Raw genomic sequence first — 19,136 nt, 5'->3', positions numbered from 1 at the left:
CCCCACTCTTTATACACTCTTTTTTTTTTTTTTTTTTTTTTTTTTTTTTTTTTGAGACAGAGTCTCGCTTAGTCGCCCAGGCTGGAGTGCAATGGCGCGATCTCGGCTCACTGCAAGCTCCGCCTCCCGGGTTCACGCCATTCTCCTGCCTCAGCCTCCCGAGTAGCTGGGACTACAGGCGCCCGCCACCTCGCCCGGCTAGTTTTTTGTATTTTTTAGTAGAGACGGGGTTTCGCCGTGTTAGCCAGGATGGTCTCGATCTCCTGACCTCGTGATCCGCCCGCCTCGGCCTCCCAAAGTGCTGGGATTACAGGCGTGAGCCACCGCGCCCGGCTATACACTCTTAACCTGTCTCTTCTCATTCCTTCCTCGCCACCAGACTTCAAGTACCCTATGGGTGGTGATGAGGCTGGTCCCCATCAAAGATCTCTCTCCACTTAGAAAGCTTTGGAGGGGTTTCTCTCAGCTCTCCAGTCCTGGCACTTGGCAGCAGAAATACAAAGTGCCCTAGATTGATTTCTGTTAGTTTTATGGTCATGCTCCCCAACTTCAAAAGACTTTGCACTTGGGGATGCCTCAGTGGATATTCCTCTCTACTTTCCAGCCTGCCCCTTCACCTTCTTTTGGGATACTCTCCTCTAGCAGAGACAACTGGCAATGGTTTTTTGGCTACTTGGAATTCTGTGCTTGGGTCAAGTAGGCCCACAGGCAAATCTTAAACATCTTTTTGAGTTTTGATGGCTTTTTCCTCATTTAGTATTCAAGGGTTTCTCTTCCTCTGCTTGTCTGCCCATCTGCCAGGAACAAGGGCAGCTAGAAACCTCTTTTCTCATATGAAGACCTCTTTCTAGGTGGAATTTGATTAGATTTCCTTGTACCAATTCCCTGGTGGGTTCAGAAAATCTACTATTTTGTAACTTATGCTCTTGCTTTAGTTATTAAATTGAGAGAAACAGACTCTTGCAATTTTCTACAACTTAACTAGGAATGAAATTCAGTGGGGTGTATTTTTAAATATATTTCCAGATTTCTGTGCCAAAATGCCTTTTGTCATGTATTGAAACTATTTCCTTTAAGATATATAGCAACTGCCTCGCCACTCTCACTTAAAAAACTAATGGTTTGAGGGTCCACTTCATGCCAGATGCTTTGCATGTTGTTTTAGGTAAACTTTAAATCACACTTCATTGATCCAAGAGATATTAAAATAGCCGTTATTGTTCTTATATTTAAGTTATGCAAAGTCACAAATAATGTCAACATGATGACACAAAAACATCAAGAAGTAAAATGGCCAACTGCCTACAGCTGCGTTCCTAAGCTTTACTTAGACTTCTAGATGAACCTGCTAGGCACATGCAGAGTGACAGGATGTCACATAAGTGTTTAGATACATTTCAGAAAGTTACCTTTAATAGTATCCATTGACTACACTGATGTTTACTGAGAACCTGACATAATCCAGTCTAGTCTGTTTTTTTTCTTTTTTTTCTTTTTTTCTTTTTTTTTTTGGAGACGGAGTCTTGCTCTATCGCCCAGGTTGGAGTGTAGTGGCACAATATTGGCTCACTGCAACCTCCGCCTCCCAGGTTCAAGCAATTCTCCTGCCTTAGCCTCCCAAGTACCCAGGCTACTGTCCAGCTAATGGGAAGGCACCCATTACTTAGCAGACTGGGAAAGGGAGTCTCTCTTTCCCCGGGGGAGTTAGAGAACACTCTGCTCCACCAGCTCTTGTTGGAAGCCTGACATTAGCCAGGCCTGCCTGCAGTCATCTGGAGGCTTAAACATCTCCCTGGGGTGCTGTGCTTCAAAGGTCACACTCCTTGTCCACTCCCACCATGCCCAGCTAATTTTTTGTATTTTTGTAGAGACAGAGTTTCACCGTGTTGTCCAGGCTGTTCTCGAACTCCTGAACTCAGGCAATCCGCCTGCCTCAGCCTCCCAAAGTGCTAGGATTACAGGCATGAGCCACCACACCTGGCTGATCCAGTTCATGGCGGAGGCCTCTATAACAAAATACAGATTAAACAAGAGGAGAGCATACAAGTGTATTTAACATAAGTTTTGTGTGATATGAGAGACTAGAAATGAAGACCCAAAGAAACAGGGAAACATTTGTAGTTTTATGATAGGTTGACAAAAAGAAGATAGTTATGCAGAAGTGTAATTGTACAAAGAGGGTATGATGTAATGATAATAAACTGGGGAACTTAGCAAGGCTTACTTGTTCAGGTTCTTCTGTGTGTCCCTGTGTCTTCAGAGAAAAACATGTTCCTTTCCTTCAGTTATAGGAAGGACACCTTTGGAATGAAGATTTCATGACCTGCTTTAGGGGAGAAGGGCTAGGGAAAGGTGAGAGTGAACTACTTGCTTCTGTGGTTTTGTCAAATGTCAAGATGTCATATCTCGGGGTAGCACGTTCTGAACCCCATCATCTGAATTATCTTACTTAGTTATTTACTTGGTGGTTGCAAGAAAGCTTCCAAAAACAGGAACTCTGTTTTATTCATAACTATAGATCCAGAGCTTTTTGCCACAAATTCCTATGCAGTGTTTGCATTTCTGACCATTTGCTTGAATGACCTCTACTATTGTTTATTCCAAAACCACTCCTTTGGCTTCTGTGACATCAGTTGTCCTGACTTTCTTTCTATTCCTCTGATACTTGTCATAGTCTTCTTCATAGGACCCTCTTCTCAAAAAACCGCAGGTTCAAAACTCTTTTTTTTTTTCTTTTTGAGACAGCATCTTGCTCTGTCACCTAGGCTAAAGAGTGTAGTGGCTCGATCTCGGCTCATTGCAACCTCTGTCCCTCAGGTTCAAGCGATTCACCTGCCTCAGCGTTCCTGTGTAGGTAGGATTACAGGCACGCGCTACGACGCTCGGCTGATTTTTTGTATTTTTAGTAGAGACAGGGTTTCACCATGTTGGTCAGGCTGGTCTCGAACTCCTGGCCTCAGGTGATCCACCCATCTGGGCCTCCCATCGTGCTGGGATTACAGGCGCGAGCCAAGGTGCCTGGCTGAAACTCCTTTTAAACCACTTAGATTGGAATGCTGCTGTTGAAATTGCGTTGGGTGATATTTACTATCTCTTGAAGAGCTACTTTTAAAAAATAATAACAGTTGTATTAATCAGGATTCTCCAGAGAAACAGAACCAATAGGAGGTGTGTATGTACAGAAAGATATTTATTTTAAGGGATAGGTTCACACAGTTGTGGAGGTTGACAAAGATTATTTGTTTGGTCAAACTTTAGGCTCCTGAACTGTCTTCTGGGCCCATCTGTGCTATTCCTCGTAAAACCAGTTTTAGCAAGAATCCTGATAAATCAGTTTAGGAAGAATCCCCTACCCTTGATATCTGCTCCCACTCGATATCTGATCAGGTTCCTCATCCTCCACCATCCCCCAGGTAAGGTCTGATGGCCCTGGCCTGTCTTCAGCAAGAATCCTGCTAGGTCTGTTTAGCCAGAATCCCCTTATCCCTGATGCTTCCTCTTAGTAATTTTCCATCCACTGACCACCCACCACCCTGATCCTTGGCTATAAATTCCCACTTGTCCATGTAGTATTCAGAGTTGAGCCCAATCTCTTCTCTACTGCAAGACTCCTTTGTGGACCCTATTACCTACCATGATGGTCCTGAATAAAGTCTCTCTTACCATGATTTAGTAAGTGTCGTTAAGCGAAGAGCCTCAGATCGCAGCCCGCTGCCACCTGCGTTCTGGGCTAAGAGGAAGCATCAGGGATAAGGGGGATTCCGGCTAAACAGACTTCTTGTTACCTGCCCGAGGTCCTTGTCAGTTCTTAAGGACAGGTGCTTTGCATTATCCTCCAGGACTCTCTCGCCCACTGCAACCTTCCCCTCTCACCATGCAGGCGGTAAGCAGATATTGGTTGAAAATATCTAGGGCCGGGAGCGGTGGCTTAAGCCTGTAATCCCAGCACTTTGGGAGGCCGAGACGGGCGGATCACAAGGTCAGGAGATTGAGACTATCCTGGCTAACACGGTGAAATCCCGTCTCTACTAAAAAATACAAAAAAAAACCCCTAGCCGGGCGAGGTGGCGGGCGCCTGTAGTCCCAGCTACTCGGGAGGCTGAGGCAGGAGAATGGCGTAAACCCGGGAGGCGGAGCTTGCAGTGAGCTGAGATCCGGCCACTGCACTCCAGCCTGGGAGACAGAGCGAGACTCCGTCTCAAAAAAAAAAAAAAGGAAAAAGAAAATATTTATCTAGCAAGAGATAAATTGCCGGATGGCGGGCTAGGGCTAATGTCACTGCCCGGGTAGTCGCCACTTCGCTTAAAGGCGGAGCTGTTGTTAGAAATCCAGGTTCCAAAAGTAAGTAACAACCCCGCTCCTTTCTGTGACACTCTTCCAATGACCCCTTTTAGACCAAGGGGAAGGCCCGCAGAAGTGAGAGAGAGGGAAAGTTGTTTTACAGAGGCGAAACCATTCGGCCACAAGGGCTTCTCACGGACACCTCCTGTTTTCAAAGTGTACATACATATATTTTGGAGTAGAAAATCTTTGATACCAAACGAGCGAAGAATGTTTCCGCCTGGTTTCGAACCGGGGACCTTTCACGTGTGAGGCGAACGTGATAACCACTACACTACGGAAACAACCTCTACGACGGTTCTACCCTGCAAAGCCCTGCAGGGCCTGGCCTGTTCCTTGTATGTGTGTCTAGAAAATGATCGTTGTGGTGCAGTTCTCTCCTTTTACTGTTTTCGAAAACAAAAGCAATTCATAACCAAGCTTCCCCAGGACTCCAATTCCTGCACAAATTTCAAACATGGAAAGCTAGAACAGAATGCTAGAGAATTTTATTTCAAGACCTCCCTATGCTGTCTATGCACGTTACTTTATCTGCACAACCCACCCGGATAGTCATATCTTGGTGACTTTTGGGAAAACCATGAACGACCTGAGACCAGGAGATGATTGGAGGCCATCAGCACTTTCTGCCACAGCTGCTGTCAGCATTTTGTTTGCAGTCAATTAACTAGAAGTAGTCATGGCTTCTGGGAAATATTGGGAAGTAGATGAAACATGTAGAGAACACCACCAACTCTGCCACAGAATGCAAATGCAAAGAGATACAGTCTTTGCCCCCAAGGAAATCAGAATCTAGTAATGTCTTCCTTATAAGATCATGATGATATATTTTTTCTATTGTCTTATTGCCCAAAGATATACCCATTGCAGACAAGAATCAAAACAAGATTATAGTTCATCTAACTTTTGAATCTCATGCTCTTTCTAGCAAAATTGTATTGGACACATTATATTAAGGCAAAATATTTTAAGTCATCTTGGACTTCTAGCCTCAGAACTGTGAGAAAATAATTTTTGTTCAATCCACCCAGTCTGTGGTATCTTATGGCAGCTCAAGTTTACAAATACAGGTGTGTTTACTATAACGAATAAAAGCAGTAATCAGAATAGTCTGACTCAGAGATCTTTGACACTGATGAGGATACTATATAATGTCCCTAGAATTAAAATAAATGTGCAACTTCTTAATATCTTACTTGATCTATATAAGCAGAAAAGTCTAGTAGATAGAAGTCTGACCTGAATCAGCAAAACAGAGAATCATGGCCTCCCAACCAATTCCCAGATATGAGCCAGCTTTGACTGAGGAGAAGGCCAGCTTCCCTTGAGAAAGTATACTCGTAGCTTAGTACAAATTTATACTGTTATTCTTCCTCCCTTCTCTAAAGGGTCCTGCGTCCATTTACCAGAGTGACTGTGCATTGGGAAAGGGGAAATAGGCAGACATATCAGGAATTACTAAACAAAGATCCTGAACAGACATTAATTCCTGGAGATACTAAGCATCACTATTGTCCACCTGGCAAATTAGGGACTCAGAGAGGTCAGACAATCAATGAAATTTTGCCTCTGGCCCATTTCACCATAGGAACAGCAGATCCCTGAACCTACTCTGTAGTTATTTTCCCAATTCCAGACAGAATATTTATATTGTTTCCATGAGTGATAGATTGCAGGCTATTATGATATAAATGGCCAAGTGGAAGCCACTGGAAATTCCTCTACCTATGACAATTATAAACCAAAAGCAATATTGTACTCCTGGAGGGACTGCAGAAAGGATGGCACCATCAAGGACTTGAAATATGCAGGAGTGGTGACTTTTACCATATCTCTATTCCACTCATTATTCAACTGCAGAAGACAAAAGGATTATGGAGAATGACAGTGAGTTATTGAAAATTTGGCCAGGTAAATATTCCAATTGAATCTGCTATTCCAGATGTGGTTTTGTAGCAGGATGAGCTGCAGACAAAACTCCTCAGACACTGGATTAAAGAAGGAAGAGGTTTTTTATTCGGCCGGGAGCGTCGGCAGACTCGCGTCTTAAGAGCCGAGCTCCCCGAGAAAGAAATACTCGGCCTTTTTAAAGGCTTACAACTTTAAGGGGTCCACATGAAAGGGTCATGATAAATCAAGCAAGCATGGGAAACATGACTGGGGGCTACCTGCATCAGCTAACAGAACAAAAAGTTTTACAATGCTTTTTTCATACAGTGTCTGGAATTTACAGATACACAAGTAGTTTAGGCCAGGGGTTGATATTATTATTATTACTTCGTTTAACTCCTAGGGCCGGGTGGTAGTGCCAAGGTTGTCTGGCTATTTATCTTACTTTTGTTTCTTTCTCTCTTTTCTCCTGTCTTTGAACTAGGCAAGGTGGGGGGAGGAGGGCAGCAGGAGTAGTAGTGGTCTCCTCCCTTAGTTTCATTAGTAGAAATATTAACACATCTCCTGGTACCTGCTATGCTGTTATTGATATGGTTAGATCTTTTTTCTTTATACTTAAACATTAAGACCATCAGAAGCAGTGGTCTTTTAGCTGGCAAGGCCAGCAGTACACCTTATCTGCCCTACTGTTGCAGGACTTTTCCTTAGTTCAGCTAAAGGTGGGGTTCTTTCTTCCACGGCCATGAAAATTAGTGAGTAAGACAGGGTTTTATTGGGTGAAAAGGGAAAAGCGGGGAAACAGGGACTCTCGCAAGGCCAGAGTCCCTCCACTAGAGCGTTTCCACTTCCCGCCCAGCAGCTGGAATCCCAGGTTCCACATAGGAAGAGGAGGGGTCAGGCTCCTCCCAGCTGTAAACGTCATGAACTTTCTGAGGCTCCACCTCAGTGGGCAGGCTGTTTGGAATCCAGGAACCCCCTCCCACCTGACTGTCTCACTATCTTGGGGGTATATGGAGTGTCTAACCCCATGTCACCAACTAGTCCACAGGGACCTTTATCACCTTACCGTTCTATAGAACACCATACTGGTCTCTTACATTAATTTTATTTTTAGTGACAAGAAGGTAGCAACTACTCTATAACATTGGTAAGACATTTGTATGCCAGACGGTGGGAAATAAACCTCACAAAAAATCAGAGCCTTACTACCTCAGTGAAATTTCTAGGGGTCCAGTTGTCTGAAGCATTATGAGTTGGTGCATCTGATACCTTTCCTTATTAAGAAAGTGGGCCGGGCGCTGTGGCTCACGCCTGTAATCCCAGCACTTTGGGAGGCCGAGGTGGGAGGATCATGAGGTCAGGAGATCGAGACCATCCTGGTCAACACGGTGAAACCCCGTCTCTACTAAAAATACAAAAATTAGCCGGGCGCGGTGGCGGGCGCCTGTAGTCCCAGCTACTCCGGAGGCTGAGGCAGGAGAATGGCGTGAACCCGGGAGGCGGAGCTTGCAGTGAGCCGAGATTGCGCCACTGCACTCCAGCCCGGGAGACAGAGCGAGACTCCGTCTCAGAAAAAAAAAAAAAAAAGAAAGTGGTGGCCGGGCGCGGTGCGGGCGCGGTGGCTCACGCCTGCAATCCCAACACTTTGGGAGGCCAAGGCGGGCGGATCACGAGGTCAGGAGATAGAGACCATCCTGGCTAACACAGTGAAACCCTGTCTCTACTAAAAAAAAATACAAAAAAATTAGCTGGGCATGGTGGCGAGCGCCTGTAGTCCCAGCTACTCGGGAGGCTGAGGCAGGAGAATGGCATGAACCCGGGAGGCGAAGCTTGTAGTGAGCCTGGGCGACAGAGCGAGACTCCGTCTCAAAAAAAAAAATTAAAATTAAAATTAAAATTAAAAAATAAAAAAAAAGAAAGTGGTACAATACTGAGTAGAACTCTTTGGATTTGGGAGGCAACATTTGGACACACTACACCAAACGATTTATCAAGTAACCTGAAAATATCCGTTTTGAGTTATCCCAGTTTTGAGTGGGGGCCCTAGAACGTTCTGCTACAGGACCACGTTGCAGCTCATGCGACTCTGCCACTGGGACCATAAGAACCAGAAGAGTTGATCTTGCTTAGTGTCGAAGAAGAGGGATGTTATCTGGAGGCTTTGGCAAATTTCTACAGGTGAATCACAGCACAGAACTTCAGAATTTCAGAGCAAAGTTATGCCATCCTCTGTGGATAACTACTCTTCTTTCGACAAATAGCTTTTAGTTTGCTACCAAGTTCTTAGTACAGTTTGAATGTTTGGCCACATGCCACCACATTACCATATGGCCTCAGATCAGATGCAGATCTTGAACTGGATAGTGTGTGTTACCAAGACATAAATTTAGACATGCACAGCAGCATTTCATTATCAAATGGAAATGGGATGTATTAGATAAAGCTTGAGCAGGTCCTAAAGGCACAAACAGGTTGCATGAGGAAGTGGCACAGATGGTCATGGCATCTACCCTTGCTACATTGCCTTTTCTTTGTGTGTGTGTGTGTGTGTGTGTGTGTGTGTGCACACGCGCATCTACATCTATGGCCTCATAAGAGTTCTAAATGACCAGTTGACTGAAGAAGAAAAAACTCAAGAATGGCATATAGATGTTCTGTACAATATGCAGACATCACTTGAAAGTAAACAGTTGCAGCCCCACAGCCCCACATACAAATAAACAAGACAGGCTAGCAGTGAAAATTACAGCGCTCAGGGCCCTATGCATTTGTGTTTTTGACGCATAAGTAGGCCCTTAGAGGGCTGTGATGGCCGAGTGGTTAAGGTGTTGGACTCGAAATCCAATGGGGTTTCCCCACGCAGGTTCAAATCCTGCTCACAGCGCTTCTGTTGTTTCTTTTTTTTCTTCCTGAATCACAAATCGCTGTGACTCTCAGTCTTTCTGGTGTCGCCATGGGCCGCCGTCTCGCCGGTTGTTACCGGTATTGTAAAAACAAGCCTTCCCCAAAGTCTTGCTTTTGCTGAGGTGCCCCTGAGGCCAAGATTCGCATCTTTGATCTGGGGCGGAAGCAAGCAAAAGTGGGATGAGTTTCCGCTCTGTGGCCACATGGTGTCAGATGAATATGAGCAGCTCTCCTCTGAAGCCCTAGTGGCTGCCCAAATTTGTGTCAGTAAGTACATAGCAAAAAGTTGTGGCAAAAATGACTTTCATATCCGAGGGCGGCTGCACCCCTTCCACGTCATCTGCATCAACAAGATGTTGTCCTGTGCTGGGACTGACAGGCTCCAAACAGATATGGGAGGTGCCTTTGGAAAGGCCGCAGGGCACTGTGGCCAGGATTCGCATTGGCCAAGTTATCATGTCCATCCGCACCAAGCTGCAGAACAAGGAGCATGTGATTGAGGCCCTAAGCAGGGCGAAGTTCAAGTTCCCTGGCCGCCAGAAGGTCCACATTTCAAAGAAGGGGGGGTTTCACCAAGTTCAATGCGAATGAATTTGAAGACATGGTGGCTGAGAAGCGGCTCATCCCAGATGGTTGTGGGGTCAATTACATCCGGATCTTGGCCCTCTGGACAAGGGTGCGCCTTGCACTCATGAGGGCTTCCACTGTGCTGCCTCCTCTTCATACCATAAATCCTACTTCCTGTCCAAAAAAACAAAACAAAACAAACAAAAAAAGCAGTGAGTAGAAATGAGGAAATTGAGACAAAAGGAGGATACACAACTTGGCCAAGGCTACAAGGAGGGAGTCGGCATAAAGGCGCCGTGCACTGTGGCTGCAGTGGGGCCCAAAACTGCCGAGCTTCTCACTTTCAGAGGAGAGGACCACCCACCCCCGTTTATAAATACTTTTGCATTTTCACGTGCCTATTTCGCCTACATTGAGTCCTTAAATAATATTTAGCCATTTAATGATGACTTATAATTTAACTTCGTAATTATATTAACTCCAAGTTTCTAGGTTGTTAATGAATTTTGTTCTTAAAATGTTTACCTCTTTTTTTTTTTTCTTTTGAGACGGGCAGGGCGGGGGGGCAGCACCGTGTCTCGCTGTGTTGCCCAGGCTGTTCTCGAAATCCTGGGCTTAAGCGATCCTCCCGCCTAGGCCTCCCAAAATGCTGGGATTACAGGCGTGAGCCACTGTGCCCAGTCAAAATGTTTACCTTTATTGAATTGATATATCAATTTTACCTAATTTGGGGAAGGGGGATGTTTCTTTTCTTTCTTTTTTCTTTTCTTTGTTTTTCTTTCTTTTTTTTTTTTTTTTTTTGAGACGGAGTATCACTCTTGTTGCCCAGGTTGGAGAGCAACGGCGCTATCTAGGCTCACTGCAAACTCCGCCTCCCGGGTTCAAGCGATTCTCCTGGGTCAGCCTCCCGAGCTGGATTACAGGCATGTGCCACTACGCCCGGCTAATTTTTTTTTTTTGTGATTTTAGTAGAGACGTGGCTTCACCATGTTGGCCAGGCTGGTGTCGAACTCCTGACCTCAGGTGATCCTCCCGCCTCGGCCTTCCAGAGTGCTGGGATTACAGGCGTGAGCCACCTCGCCCAGCCTGGGAGATGTTTCTTAAAATTTTTTCTGTTGCATAGAGTCTGAAATTATTTCCTCCGTAATGGTTTTGTGATTATGGTTCTTTTGTTATGATTCTTTGGAGAATGAGATGGAAAACATATGATGTATACCCCAAGAATGTATTTTATTCCATTTTCTTTTTCATTATCTCAAAATTTAAAAGTATTTGGGTCTCTGACTACTGTTCCACACGAACCATCAGTATCCAACACAAGTATGTTTTTAAAAAATGAAATTATTTAATGAATGAACAGATGAACCGACTGCATAAATTAATGAAACTTTCACAAGTGCAATAGACACAATGGGGCGCTGGCTCACGCTTATTATCCCAGCACTTTGGGAGGCCGAGGCAGGCGGATCAACTGAGGCCAGAAGTTCGAAACCTGCCTGGCCAACATGGTGAAACCCCGTTTCTGCTAAAAATACAAAAATTAGCCAGGAATGGTGGCCCGCGCCTGTAATCCCAGCTACTGGGGAGGCTGAGGTGGAAGAATCACTTGAACCCGGGAGGTGGAGGTTGCAGTGAGCTGAGATGGCGCCACTGCACTCCAGCCTGGGAGACAGTGCCAGAGTGTGTCTCAAGAAAAAAAAAAAAAAAAGCAATTTCCGAAGAGACTTAAGGTCTCTCAAATTTCAGTTTGATGCTTAACGTTAAACCAAACTTAAAGTTTAGGATTGTGCTGTGCAGCAGTACGGTGCAAGGTGAAGAGCCAAATCAAATCAATTTTCTTCCAAAGGACTTTAAGAACCTGTTTCTGTCTTTTTTTGAGACGGAGTCTTGCTCTGTCGCCCAGGCTGGAGTGCAGTGGCGTGATCTCGGCTCACTGCAAACTCAGTCTCCCGGGTTCACGCCATTCTCCTGCCTCAGTCTCCCAAGTATCTGGGACTACAGGCGCCCGCCACCACGCTGGGCTAATTTTTTGTATTTTTTAGTAGAGACGGGGTTTTACCGTGTTAGCCAGGATGGTCTCGATCTCCTAACCTCGTGATACACTTGCCTCGACCTCCCCAAGTGCTGGGATTACAGGCGTGAGCCACCACGCCCGGCCCTGTTTCTGTCTTTAATTAGAAAACGGAGACCCGGGAGACGGAGGTTGTGGTGAGCCGAGATCACCCCATTGCACTCCAGCCTGGTCATCAAGAGCGAAACTCCATTTCAAAAAAACAAAAAAAAAAAAAAAACAAAGGCCGGGCGCGGTGGCTCACGCCTATAATCCCAGCACTTGGGAAGCCGAGGCAGGCAGATCACCTGAGGCCAGGAATTCGAGACCAGGCTGGCCAAAATGGTGAAACCCCGTCTCTACTTAAAATACAAAAATTATCCGAGCGTGGTGGAAGGCGCCGGTAATCCCAGCTACTCGGGAGGCTGAGGCAAGAGAATTGCTTGAACCCTGGAGGCGGAAGTTGCAGTGAGCCGAAATTGCGCCATTGCACTACACAGCCTGGGAGACAGACCTAAACTTCGTCTGGCAGGGGGAAGAAAAGCAGTTTCCGAGCCAGCCAGGAGTCGAACCTAGAATCTTCTGATCCGTAGTCAGACGCGTTATCCATTGCGCCACTGGCCCGTCGACAGAAGCCTGTTGATTATCTATTCTTCATTAGGATCCCTAAGAAAAGAGTTGATTTGCAATACAACCAGGCACACATTGAACAAGACTGCGGATTCTGGCAAAGTGCGATTTTCTTTGTGGTCAATTTAAACAAGTTTCACTCCCTTCAGATAGTTATATTTATAAAGAAATTTTCTGCTTTGGAACATCATGTACGTAATAGAGTTACTGTCGTTCACATTTTTTTAATTGATGTGCCTGCTTCTTTCTTTTCTTTTCTTTTCGGTTTTTTTTTTTTTTTTCTTTAGAGACGGAGTCTCCTTCTGTCACTTAGGCTGGAGTGCAGTGGCACGATCTCGGCTCACTGCAATCTCCGCCTCCCCGGTTCAAGCGATTCTCCTGCCTCAGCCTCTCGAGGAGCTGGGATCACAGGCGCGCGCCACCACGCCAGGTTAATTTTTTGTGTTTTTAGTAGAGACAGGGTTTCACCATGTTGGCCAGGCTGGTGTCGAACTCCTGACCTCAAGTGATCAACCTGCCTCTGCCTCCCAAAGTGTTGGGATTACAGGTGTAAGCCACGGCACTCGGCCTGGGAGATGTTTCTTAATGTCTTTTCTGTTGCATAAAGTATGAAATTATTTCCTCTGTAACGATTCTTTGGTTGTGTTTCTTTTGTTATGGTTCTTTGGAGAATGAAATGGAAAACATACGATGTATAACTCAGTAAAGTATTCCATTTTCTTTTTCATTATCTCAAAATTTAAAAGTATTTGCATCTCTGACTACTGTTCCACACGAAGCATCGGTATTCAACACAAGTATGTTTTTAAAAAATGAAATTATTTAATGAATGAGCAGATGAACCGACTGCATAAATTAATGAAGCTTTCACAAGTACAATAGACACAAGGGGGAGGTGGCTCACGCTTGTGATTCCCTCACTTTGGGAGGCCGAGGCGGGCGGATCACCCGAGGTCTGGAGCTGGAGACCAGCCTGGCCAATATGGTGAAACCCCATCTCTACTAAATATACAAAAATTAACCGGGAGTGGTCGCGCGCGCCTGTAATCCCAACTACTCAACAGACTGAGGCAGGAGAATCGCTTGAACCCGGGAGGCGGGGGTTGCAGTGAGCCAAGATCGCGGCACTGCACCCCAGCCTGGGCGAGAGAACGCGTCTCCGTCTTATAAAAAAAAAAAAGAAGAAGAAGAAGAAGAAGAAGAAGAAGAAGAAGAAGAAGAAGAAGAAGAAGAAGAAGAAGAAGAAGAAGAAGAAGAAGAAGAAGAAGAAGAAGAGGAGGAGGAGGAGGAGGAGGAGGAGGAGGAGGAGGAGGAGGAGGAGGAGGAGGAGGAGGAGGAGGAGGAGGAGGAGGAGGAGGAGGAGGAGGAGGAGGAGGAGGAGGAGGAGGAGGAGGAGGAGGAGGAGGAGGAGGAAGGGGAAGGGGAAGGGGAAGGGGAAGGGGAAGGGGAAGGGGACGGAGCAGGGGCGGGGAAGTGTGTCCTCGGGGACTGTCAGGTGTCTCGGCAGCCATGGATGGAACTGGATTCAGGTTACAGCAGCGGGTCTCGCTGCCAGGCTTGAAGAGAATGGCATTTTGGAGCAATATTGTGTGTCCTGAGTGCTTTCTCCCCAGGCTCTTTGACTGTATTTAGTTGGGTGTGGCAAGAATGACCCAATTTCTCTGATCAACTGTCATCGAGATCACAATCTATTTTAACAACTGTTTTGTCAAGCTTCTAGCTCTTTTCAGTACACAGACCTAAGAAAGACAGAACATTTAAGTAAAAGAAAATCAGGACTTTATACTGGGATTTTCTATTCAGATGAAAATTAGGGAGTTTTAACTTTTTTTTTTTTAATTTTTTTTTTTGAGATGGAGTTTTGCTCTTGTTGTCCAGGCTGGAGTGCAATGGCGCCATCTCAGTTCACCGCAACCTCTGCCTCCCAGGTTCAAGCGATTCTCCTGCCTCAGCCTCCCGAGTAGCTGGGATTAGAGGAAGAGGAAGAGGAAGAGGAAGAGGAAGAGGAAGAGGAAGGGGAAGAGGAAGGGGAAGGGGACGGAGCAAGAGCAGCCGACACATCAACGATAATCGACAGATGCAGACTGATGGGCCAGTAATCGCAGACGCAACCGCGGGCCAGTGGCGCAATGGATAACGCGTCTGACTACGGATCAGAAGATTCTAGGTTCGACTCCTGGCTGGCTCGAGCGCTAATTTTGGCTTTTTTTTTTTTTTTTTTTTTTTTTTGAGACGGAGTATCGCTCTGTCGCCCAGGCTGGAGCGCAGTGGCTGCATCTCGGCACTCTGCAACCTCTGCCTCCCGGGTTCAAGCAATTATCCTGCCTCAGCCTCCCAAATAGCTGGTACTACAGGCGGACGCCACCAGGCTCAGCTAATTTTTTGTATTTTAGTAGAGACGGGGGTTTCACCGTGTTGCCCAGGCTGGTCGCAAACTCCCGCGCTCAGGCAATTCGCCCGCCTTGGCCTCTCAAAGCGCTGGGTCTACAGGCTTGACCCACCGCGTCCGGCCTGGAAATTGCATTTTTTAAAATCTCTCCCTTTTTTTCCCCCAACTGATACTGAGAAATGGGTTAGCTCAAAGAGATCCCTGGAAAGACAACTCAAAAAATTCAAACATTCGACGACAAAAAGAAATAAAGTTCTAGGTCAGGCGTGGTGGCTCACGTCTGTAATCCTAGCACTTTGAGAGGCCGAGGCAGGCGGATCACCTGAGGTCAGGAGTTCGAGACCAGACTGGCCAACACGGCTGTACTAAACATGGCTCTACTAAAAATACTAAAAGTAGCCATCTGCAATCCCAGCTACTCGTAAGGTTGAGGCAGGAGAATCGCTCGAACCCGGCAGGCAGAGATTGTAGTTAGCCGAGATGGGGCCACTGCACTCCAGCCTGGGCTGTAGAGCAAGACACTGTCTCAAAATAAATAAAATTAAAAAAAATAAAGTTACAATACGTGCTACAAAGTGAATGAACCTTGAACATATTATGCTAAGGAAAAGAAGCCAAACACGAAAAGCTACATATTGTATGATTCCATTTATAGGAAATCTCCAGAATAGACAAATATGTAAAGAGAGAAAGTGTGAATATTTGCCAGGGGCTGGAGAAAGGGGAATGAGTATAAAGTTTGGGGTGATGAGAATGGTTTGAAATTAGATAATGGTGATATTTGCACACGTCTGTGAATACACTAAATAGTGAATTGTACACTTTCAAAAGTTGGATTTTATGTTATGTTAATTATATCTTAATTTTTAAAATCCAAATTAAAAAAAAGTATTGACCGACCGACTTTTCTTCTTTTCTTTTGAGTCTGGATCTCCCTTTGTCGCCCAGGCTGGAGTGCAGTGGCGCCATCTCGGCTCACTGCAACGTCCGCCTCCAGGTTTAGGTCATTCTTATGTCTCAGCCTCCGGAATAGCTGGGACTACAGGTGCCCGCCGCCAGCCCTGGCTAATTTTTGTGTTTTTAGGAGGGGCGCGGTGGCTCACGCCTATAATCCCAGCACTCTGGGAGGCCGAGGCGGGCGGATCACTTGAGGTCAGGAGTTTGAGACCGACCTGGCCAACATGGTGAAACTCCGTCTCTATTAAAAATACAAAAATTAGCCGAGCTTGGTAGTGGGCGCCGGTAATTCCAGCTACTCGGGAGGCTGAGGCGGGAGAATCGCTTGAACCTGGGAGGCGGAGGTTGCAGGGAGCCGAGATCGCACCCCTGCACTCCAGCTCGACCCCCAAGAGCGAAACCCGCCAAAACAAAACCAAAAAAAAGGAAGGAAGGAAGGAAGGAAGGAAGGAAGGAAGGAAGGAAGGAAGGAAGGAAGGAAGGAAGGAAGGAAAAAGAATTTTTAGTAGAGACGGGGTTTCGCCATGTTGGCCAGGTGAGTCTCGAACTCCTGAACTGAAGTGATCTGCCCGCCTCAGCCTCCCAAAGTGCCGGGATTACAGGCGTAAACTACCGCGACCGACCGACATTTTTCTTTCTTTTTTTTTTTTTTTTACTTTTGTTTTGGTTTTTGTTGTTGTTGTTTTGTTTTGTGTTTTGTTTTGTTTTGTTTGAGACGGAGTGTTGCCCTGTTGCCCAGGCTGGAGTGCAGTAGCGCGATGTCGACTCACTGAAGCCTCTGCTTCCAGAGTTCCAGCGATTCTCCTGCCTCAGCCTCCTGGGTAGCTGGGATTACAGGAGCATGCCTCCACGCCCGGCTTTTTTTTTTTTTTTTTTTTTTTTTTTTTTTTTTTTTTTTTGGTTGGGGGGATATATTTAGTAGAGATGAGGTTTCGCCATTTGGCCACACTGGTCTCGAACTCCTGACCTCAGGTGATTCGTCCGCCTCGGCCTCCCAAAGTGCTGAGATTACAGGCGTGAGCCGCCGCGCCCGACCACTTTTTTTACTATTTTAAACCAAGCATCTTTTTGTTTGTTTGCTTATTCTGTGCCTATGCTTACCCAGACAATTTCTTCATTGATTTTCCCCCGCCTTGGGCAGATTTCCACTCTTCAGACCCTTTCCTGCACAACTTTGTCCCTGAGCATAGGTCCTGGACGAAAAAGAAGGGACATCGCCTGGAGAAATATTGCATCAAGAAAGGCGCGGCTGTGAAGAATAGATATCTGTGTCTCCCTTAGGCCCTCAGTTCGGCGATCTTGGTAATGCCCTGTCCCATGCCTGCGAACGCGATTCAACCTCGATCTCCCCGTCCCGCCCCATGATCGCACCAAGAAGAGCGTGCGAGCCTCCCTGCTACAGACTGACACTAAGAAACCAGATTTGAAAAGGATCACAGACAAACGTTAAACATGCAACAAGAGGGAGAGGGTGTAAGGAAGAGACATTCTTGGGGCGGTGTCTGATAAAACAGATGGTTGTCCTTTCCAGATGTTTCTGAATTTGATCCCCGACGCCTGGGGCATTGTGGAGGAACTTGCAAAGGAAATCAAGGTGTCGCAGGAAAGAGAACACGCACAAGCAAAAGACACCTTAATTTGTGGTATTCTCAATATTTATCTTACGGAAGTGTATCGACGATGGACAATGTGCGATGTGATGGGTGCTGGGAACTCAACGAACTCTCCACGCGCCTAGACCTCATTGGATCCACTTTCTCTTGGCTGTGAGCCGGTAAAAAAGCGGTGGGTGTGGGGGACGGTCCAAAGGATTCGGAGCTCGGTAAAATGCTACTCAAACTTTAGCGTGCTGGAGAATCCCTGAGAAGGAGTATTATACCCAGTTTTCTGGGACTTACCTCCGGTGATTCTGGGTCGATTCTTTGATGAGGCCCATTAATTTTTAACTGGGTGATGCCGAGCAGACTGTAAGCAGCACTGTATTCGTGCGTTTTCTTTTATCGTCCACTTTTTGCAACTAACACCAACAGAGAACTTCCACGGTAGAAGGCGAAAAATTGAGCGTCTACCAGGGGTGAGACTCACAGTCTTATATCGCTGGGCTTTAACCAATCGAGGTAATTCCCTTCTACTTTCAAGATTTTTATTTTTGTTTTCGTTTTTAATAAACTGTAGGTTTCGTCGCATTGTTTTGTTCTGTTCTGTGGTGGCTTCATAGAAAGACAATACCAACCTGGGCGTGGTGGTGTGACCCTGTAACTATACCCAGCTACTCAGGAGGCTGAGGCGGAAGGATCGCTTAAGGCCGGGAACTGAAGGCCAGCTTGGACAACAGAATGAGACCCTCTTCTCTAATCAAATAAATAAATTTTTTGAAAAAGACGTCTCCCCCTTAAACAAAATGTTCTCTTCTGAAATTGCATTCTCTTAATCTCCTGTCTTTTACTGGCACTGAGAAAAAAGTTGGCTGAAAGAGATCTCTGGAAAGACAACTAAAAAAAAACTCAAATAAAGAGTATTATTCGACCGGGTGTGATGGCTCACGCCTGTAATACCAGCACTTTGGGAGGCCGAGGCAGGTGGATCGCCTGAGGTCAGGAGTTCCAGACCAACCTGGCCAACATGGTGAAACCTGGTCTCTTCTAACAATACAAAAATTAGCCTGGTGTAGTGGTGGCCACCTGTAATCCCAGCTACTTGGGAGACTGAGGCAGGAGAATCATTTGAACCTGGAAGGCGGAGGGTGCAGTGAGCCGAGATGGCCCCACTGCATTCCAGCCTGGGCGATGAGAGTGAAACTCCGTCTCAAAAAAAAAAAAAAAAAAAAAAAAAAAAGTATTACTCGACTATAAAAAGAAATGAAATTCTAATACAGGCTACAACATGAATGAACATTGAAAATATTATACTAAGGAAAAGAAGCCTTTGACCTTCGATATGTTAAGCACATTGGGCCCCCATCCCACTCTGCTGAAAAACTACAGAGACTGTATTTGAAGTTAAAATACTTTATTTTCCCCTGAGTATTCTAGAGCAGCACTGTCCGCAACAGCCGCTCACGCATATTTCAAAAACGTAGCACAAAAACAGAAAGAAAAAAGAAATCTCATATTTTCTTGATAACATGTTTAAATGATAATATGAGGAGTTAAAATATATTAGAAGTACCTGGGCGCAGTGGTATGCTCTTGTAATCCCAGCTATTCCAGAGGCTGTGGAAAGGGGGATTTCCTGGACCTAGGAGTTTGAGACCATCGCGGGCAATACAGCGAGCCCCCTTCTCTTAAAAAAAAAAAAAAAAAAAAAAAAATTGAAATTAATTTCACTTGCTTAACTCTACTTTCTTATATTACTAGAAAACTTAAAATTACCCACTATATGATATTGTATGTTAATTCTCACATCTTC

At 45.7% G+C, this 19,136-nt stretch overlaps 4 non-coding genes and 1 pseudogene across 4 annotated transcripts; 3 read left to right on the top strand and 2 right to left on the bottom strand.

Annotated features, from left to right (window-relative positions):
- Nucleotides 1–4,552: 4,552 nt before the first annotated feature.
- TRNAV-CAC (transfer RNA valine (anticodon CAC)) lies at nucleotides 4,553–4,625 on the bottom strand. The gene has a single exon. It is a non-coding gene; the product is annotated as a tRNA-Val (tRNA).
- A 4,408-nt stretch (nucleotides 4,626–9,033) lies between these two features.
- TRNAS-CGA (transfer RNA serine (anticodon CGA)) lies at nucleotides 9,034–9,115 on the top strand. Its single transcript has one exon. It is a non-coding gene; the product is annotated as a tRNA-Ser (tRNA).
- LOC105491687 (large ribosomal subunit protein uL16-like) lies at nucleotides 9,111–9,837 on the top strand (annotated as a pseudogene).
- A 2,466-nt stretch (nucleotides 9,838–12,303) lies between these two features.
- On the bottom strand, nucleotides 12,304–12,376 carry TRNAR-ACG (transfer RNA arginine (anticodon ACG)). The gene has a single exon. It is a non-coding gene; the product is annotated as a tRNA-Arg (tRNA).
- Nucleotides 12,377–14,497: 2,121 nt separating this feature from the next.
- Nucleotides 14,498–14,570, top strand: TRNAR-ACG (transfer RNA arginine (anticodon ACG)). Its single transcript has one exon. It is a non-coding gene; the product is annotated as a tRNA-Arg (tRNA).
- Nucleotides 14,571–19,136: the final 4,566 nt, after the last annotated feature.

Source organism: Macaca nemestrina, chromosome 5 (genome assembly GCF_043159975.1).
Source record: "Macaca nemestrina isolate mMacNem1 chromosome 5, mMacNem.hap1, whole genome shotgun sequence".
NCBI classification, from domain to species: Eukaryota; Metazoa; Chordata; class Mammalia; order Primates; family Cercopithecidae; genus Macaca; species Macaca nemestrina.
Note: the sequence above shows the minus strand (reverse complement) of the source record. Positions and strands in the feature narration are given on the sequence as shown.